At 35.0% G+C, this 6,987-nt stretch overlaps 1 long non-coding RNA gene across 1 annotated transcript; it reads left to right on the plus strand.

The window, feature by feature from the left end:
* The first annotated feature begins 2,308 nt into the window (after positions 1–2,308).
* LOC130466849 (uncharacterized) lies at positions 2,309–6,264 on the plus strand. Its single transcript, XR_008926992.1, has 4 exons — positions 2,309–2,667; positions 2,864–2,911; positions 3,419–3,524; positions 6,063–6,264. It is a non-coding gene; the product is annotated as an uncharacterized lncRNA (long non-coding RNA).
* Positions 6,265–6,987: the final 723 nt, after the last annotated feature.

The raw sequence follows: 6,987 nt of genomic DNA on the forward strand, positions 1-6,987 counted from the left end.
ATGTGAGTCTTTTTTTGTTTGAAAACAGAAATTTAGGTATGCTGATTATGGAACAAAATAGCCATTAAGTTCCAGCCTTGAAATGACTTAAAACAAACTAGATGACCCTACAACTAATGTAGCAGTGCCATTCTTCATTTTTCACTTGTAGGTCATTAGTGTAGCCTAGCTTCCATTGTTTGAGTTATTACCGAAGTAAGAACTTCAAGCAGTATATGATACCAAGGAAGTTTGATTGCTAGGACACTTCTCTTTACACATAAACTTATAGGTAGAAACGGAATCGTAAATTCCTTTCATTTGTTCCTTGTTTTCCTATTTCTTGTATCTTTCTTATAGCCTTAAGAATTGACTTCTCTAGTGTTGACTTTTATACTTTGTTAGACATGTCCAATGTTAGTCCAACAAAGTTCTTACCAGAAGCTTCTGAAATTCTCTAAGCATCGATGTATTCGAATGTCTAGAGACTAGACTCATTCGAGAATTAAATGGACAAAGATATTAGGTTGTTAACCATTGGTAAAGCTGAGCGTTTAAACTCAATGCTTTATGATTTCAAACCTACATTGTATTTTGAATTCACAAGCACCAATTGGTTTTCCATTCGACTTTGATACTAGAAAACAACCATAAAGTCGCTAAAAGAAACGTACATTTAAATTGCTCACTTCTCTAGTTTCCATGAATCGTTCTTGGATTCACTACCAATCGATGAAATTTACTGTTACCTTTCTAAAAGGATTTACTGCAGTGCAAGATATTTAATTATAAACAATAATTAAAACATAAATTGAAGCATGCAAAGTCTAAACATTTATCATGAGTAATAACTTGAAAATTAAAGCAATCATGCAATTTAAACAAGTCATTGGCATTTTATTCGAATTTATTGTTTCGGCAGGTGTGAATAAAATGATTCCAAGATCCTTAAATCATTGAAGAATTAAGCACATTATGTATTAAGACTCAATTCTAAAATATTTTAGGTAAGCAAAGCCTTTGCTAATAGTCTAGAAACTACTCTTGGTTGATAGGTACGCCTAAGAACTTATTAGGTAAACCTATCCCGTTTGCCACGACATAAAAGGACTCCTTACTTATATCGTTGAGTTTCACTAAAACTAACATGTACTCACAATAATTTGTGTACCTTACCCCTTTAGGATCAATAAGTAACACCTCTCTATGGCGGAAAAATATTACTAAGATTGATGTAAAGGTTATCCAAGTAAGTGTTATTTTGGCATGGCACCTTTTAACTCAATTTTAAAGTTTGGAACTTAAGGCTCTTACTATGTTGGTTAGATTTTAAGTGAAATAAAATCCTTAATCATGCAACATAATCAAGCCATAATCTCATGCATAATTAAGACATATTTAAAACAATAAATAACTTAAAACATGCATAAGATATAAATGTGATCTAGTATGGCCCAACTTCATCTTGAAGCTTCAACTTCAAAGTCCGTCTTGAAAATGGATTGGAAACTCCGTCTTGAATTTCACCATGGGAGGCGCCATTTTCTTCAAAGAGGATAAGCTATAATTAAACTAATTACAACTATTTGATGGTACACAGACCATATTTAAAGCAATAAAATTTGGTACATTCACTAGAGGAAAAATCGTCATGTGCTTCCCTTCAAGTGCGGCTCATTTAGTAAATTGGCAGCACTTGAGAGCATGAAAAAAAAGAAAAAATACATTTTCACAAGTGCGGGCTCATTTTCAAAATTGGCAGCACTTAAGTTCAAGTGCGGACTTTAAACCTCAAGTGCGGGCTCATCTTACAAAAGCCGCACATAAGATTTCTAAAATATTGGGAAAAAAAAATTCTAAAATCAGAACAAGCCTCCGTTTTCTCTCTCCCCGATTCTTCTCCCTCTTCCTCTTCACCTTCGTTTTCTCTCTCCTCTGTCGTCGTCGTCGTCGCTTCTTCACCGCCATAGATCATCGCCGAACCTCTCCGTCGCTGCTTACACTACAAGAAAACGCTTAATTTCCGACTGATTTTACCGACCGATAAAATAATAGTTGGTAAAATTGATATTACCGACCATATTTAAAGTAATCGGTAAAAATATAAAATACCAACTACAAAAATGTAGTCGGTATTTTTACGACTATTTTTTTAAATTGTACCGATTACTTTTAAGTAGGTAAAAACCCGACTACAAAACAATTTCCAAAAAAAATTACTGACCAAAGTTATGTAATTCCCGGCTAACATTTCAGACGGTAAAACCCAACTAAAATTATAAAATCCCAAAAATTTCTCCGGCCAAATTTATAGTCGGTAAATTGTTTTGTTAAATCCAAAAAAATACCAACCATCTACCTGCCACTATTAGGACTACACAGCTTTAATAAAAAAGAAAAAAGAAAAGAGGAAAGAGTAGAGAGTAAAGATCTTCACCGCAGCCCAGCGGTAGCGAAGGCAGACAACATATTCGCCAAACGCCGCCTCCACCACTTTCCGACTGCTTCTCCACCTGCAGCCGGGTTGCGCGACGTTTCCGCCTCGCCTAAAGGGAATCGTTGTTCTTCATTACTTGTTCTTCAATTCATATTGTAGTTTTGCCCCAATTTCTTCTGACTAAAATTGTAGGTTGGAGCAACCTTAGGTCAAAGATCGCACCATTAGTGTTGAAGATTTCAACCATAAAGGTAATTGATTCATCCCTTTTTGTCTATTTTTTATTGGATTTTTTTTAGTTTTCATTGATTAGTGTTTTGATATTTGGGGTTTCATTTTTTGGATCTTATATTGTTGTGATGCTGGTTAATTGTTCTTAATTTATTAATTTAAAATGTAGCTTCAATTATCCATACCCTAACTCCCTTTTGTTTAAAACAAATGTAGTTTATCGTTGGAATTCTTCAGCTTTGTGAATTTTTTGAACTTTTAGGGGTAAGTAAACTCTTCTAATGTTCTTGATTTAATGGTTACTATATTTTTTGAATTTGTGTAATCATAAAACCCCAACTTATGATGCGCTATCTTGTATCAATTGTTTCACAATTTTTGATAATTTTGAGTTTTCAACCAACAGGAGTGTTTTACCTTGTAAATATGCTCCTGCAGAGGGCTTAGAAGAATAAATATGCTTTGTATAAACCTTCTTGTACATCCAGTGAGATGTTTGTGAGAGTGTTACATGAAAACTCTGAGCCTAAAATACTCTTTTGGATCAGATAACAATTGATTACTTAAGTTAGAATACTCATATTATGGGAAAAAGCATTATGAAGTTAATAGCATAAGAAAAAGCATAGTATCGTTCATAGTATTTGAAAAGGCATCATGAAGTTAGTAGCATAAGAAAATGATGCTCTATTTGATTATTTTTTCCTTGTGAAAGGTTCAGAGAGTTTTCCCTTGTTGCGGACGCATAAGAAGAAACTGTTGTGTTTGTAGGTGCAGTAAAGCCCCAAAGACTCTTGGGTGGCAGGAGGAAGATTGATAAGGGTGGAATTGAGGGCGTTAAACATGTTGAGAGCTTATTGACTTCACCTGCAATCAAGTTCGCGCCCTTTCTACATACATTACTATATATGATTCATTATATTGAAGTTTTCTGCATACTATCTTTTTGTGAAATTCATAATTTACTTCTTATAGTGATCTCTTTTTTTTTGGCAAATAATTTTTTAATATTAACCAAAGGAAGAGTTTATACACGACTCCAGCACACCAAAACCAGAAGGCAAAATGTCTTAGCTAAATGCATCGGTGTTTACTCACCCCCACCTTCTATGAAGGGTTGAGAGAGCAACTCTTCATATGCAAGCATAAGACTTACAACAAAAGCATAATCCTTAGTTCCTCCGGACATCTACAAGCAACCTTGAAAACTATACTCTTAAACAAATCATTACAATCAACTTCATTTCCTGCAAACACTCTTTGATTTCTTTGGAGCCAAATCTGATAGATAGCCTCAGTAAATAACATAGCATGAAGTTGTTGGATAACATTCGTCTTTCGGCATGCAGCAGCAATATATCCTATCTCCTTTTGGAAGGTCTCCACTGGTCTACTGTATTTCAATACTTGCAAGCATCGTCTCCAAACTCCAGTAGAGTAATTACATTCAAAGAAAAGATGAGGAACAGTTTCAACCATATTATTACACAAAACACAAAGCCCATCAGATTGCACCTTCCAAAGCAACAACCTATCTTTAGTAGCCAACCTGGCCAATATAGCTAACCAAGATATAAAGATACTCTTAGGACTCGCTTTATTATTGCATATAATCCTTCTCCAACTTACCTTTTGCGTATCTCCTCTCAAGTGCTTGTATAACGTAGCAATGCTGAACTTGCCATGATGTACATAACTCTGACTTATAGTAGGAGAAATCAAGATACTCCTACTTTCCAATATTTTCCTCAGTGACCATGAAATACCTGCTGGAATGTTCATGACCCATGGATCGTTGCCTTTGATGTAGTAAGAATGCAGCCACCTCACCCATAGTTTGTCTTGCTTGAAAGATATGGCCCAGAAATGTTTAGCAACTGCAGCAGTATTCCAAGTGTTTACCTCTTTTAGGTTCCAGCCACCTGCTACCTTTGGTAGGCACAAGTGATCCCAGGATACAGGAGCTTATCTTGAGAAATCAGAGCCACCAGACCACAAGAAGGTCCTGCACAACCTTTGAACCTCTCTCATAACCTTTTTAGGCATTAAGAATATTTGTGCCCAAAAGGTTTGAATACCGAACAAAACAGATTTTACTAACTGTAGTCTACCTGCATAAGAGAGCTTCTTGGAGGCCCATGATCTAATTCTAGCAGTAATCTTTTCAACGAGAGGCTTGCATTCTCTAAAATATAGCTTTCTTGTAGATAGTGGAACCCCCAAATGTCGAAATGGAAACTCACCAGGGGTCATATTGGCAACAGCTCTAAGTGAGTCGGCAGCTTCACTATGTAATCCAGCAATATACATATTGCTTTTATCTAGATTTGCTTCTAGTCCGGAAGCTCTTGAGAACTTAGTAAATGCATCAAGTAACATTTGAACTGAAACTGTGTCAGCTCTTGAAAACAACAACAAATCGTCAGCAAACATCATATGAGTAAGATGAAGTTTCTCACATTTAGGGTGGTAATTAAAATTCGGTTTTTCGGCCAACTCATGCAAGCATCTAGATAAGTACTCCATGCCAACAGCAAAAAGGAATGGAGACATGGGATCTCCCTGCCGTAATCATTTTTTTGCAGTGAATGGTATACTAGGTTTAAATGTACCGAAATTAGCCATTTTAGTCAAAATGAGACCGATAATGAACTAATGAGGCTTAAATGTGCATAACTTCACCAAAATAGGTGAGAATGAGTCTTTCAAACATAAAACTAAGTTTATTAAACATGGAAATACTTTATAATTCTCATTTAAGTTCATTAGTTGAAAATTGGGATCGAAATTAGCCATTTTAGTCAAAATGTGACCGATAATGAACTAACGAGGCTTAAATGTGCATAATTTTACCAAAATGGGTGAGAATGAGTCTTTGATACATAAAACTAAGTGTATAAAACATGAAATTTTTTTAAAATACTCATTTAAGTTCATTAGTTCAAAGTTGGGACCGAAATTAGCCATTTTAGTAAAAATGTGACCGATAATGAACTAACGAGGCTTAAATGTGCATAACTTCACCAAAATGGGTGAGAATGAGTCTTTAAAACATAAAACTAAGTGTATTAAACATGGAAAGACTTTAAAATACTCATTTAAGTTCATTAGTTGAAAATTGGGACCGAAATTAGCCATTTTAGTCAAAATGTGAACGATAATGATCAAACGAGGCTTAAATGTGCATAAATTCACCAAAATGGGTGAGAATGAGTTTGTGAAACATAAAATTAAGTGTATTATTATACTCATTTAAGTTAATTGGTGAAAGTTGGGACCAAAATCAGCCATTTTTATTATTATACGGTTCATTATTTTTTGTTATAAACAAGTTAAGTCTTAATTTATTGTACGATGCAATATTTATAATACAACTAAAGTGTATATATATTTTTTGATGGTTGATCTTTTAAAGGTATTCAATAATCCGAGGGAGCGGCCTTTCACCTTTGAGGAGATAGATGAAGTTCGAGAAATGTTCGCAAACTTCATTACTAGTGATCGTCTTTGATATTTTCTTGTACTGAATCTTAAATTATGGATGCTAGGTTTTCATATAATTGTAATGTAAACGACTTTTATATTTATAATTGTATACTATTTAATTTAATTATCTATATCATTGTATAGTTGTTATGTGACGTATGGAGGTTAATCAGTGGCGTGGTCCAATTGTAATATGTAGCAGGGAAATCGGTTATACAACAAATCTAGATCAAGTGAGGCTCATATATATAGGCCAAGTGCGGCTCATTTATAAGCCAAGTGCGGCTCATTTATATATCAAGTGCGGCTCATTTTTATGCTTGTGCTGCCCATTTTATGTCAAGTGCAGGCTCATTTTCAAATTTGGCAGCACCAAATATGTCAAGTGCGGGCTCATTTTCAATATTGGCAGCATCAAATATTTCAAGTGCGGGCTCATTTTCAAAATTGGCAGCACCAAATATGTCAAGTGCGGGCTCATATTCTAAAATTGGCAGCACAAAATATGTCAAGTGCGGGCTCATTTTCTAAATTGGCAGCACTTGAAACATCAAGTGCTGCCAATATTTTGGCAGCACTTGAGAAACATCAAGTGCGGGCAGGCCATGTGCTGCACATGTAAAAGCCCGCACTAAACCCCTTAAAATGAGCCTGCACTTGAGGTTTTTTTCTCTAGTGATTTGACCAATATTACATTAAAATTAATGGTACACAGACCATATTTTCTATCCTATTTGGGCCATACTAGTCACTTTCCATAACCTGCAAAACAGTACATACAATATATACCATTCATCCATTCATTATCATAAATGGCCCACATAGTTGGTTAGTAGAACACATTATGCATCACA

Source organism: Spinacia oleracea, chromosome 2, assembly GCF_020520425.1.
Source record: "Spinacia oleracea cultivar Varoflay chromosome 2, BTI_SOV_V1, whole genome shotgun sequence".
NCBI classification, from domain to species: domain Eukaryota; kingdom Viridiplantae; phylum Streptophyta; class Magnoliopsida; order Caryophyllales; family Amaranthaceae; genus Spinacia; species Spinacia oleracea.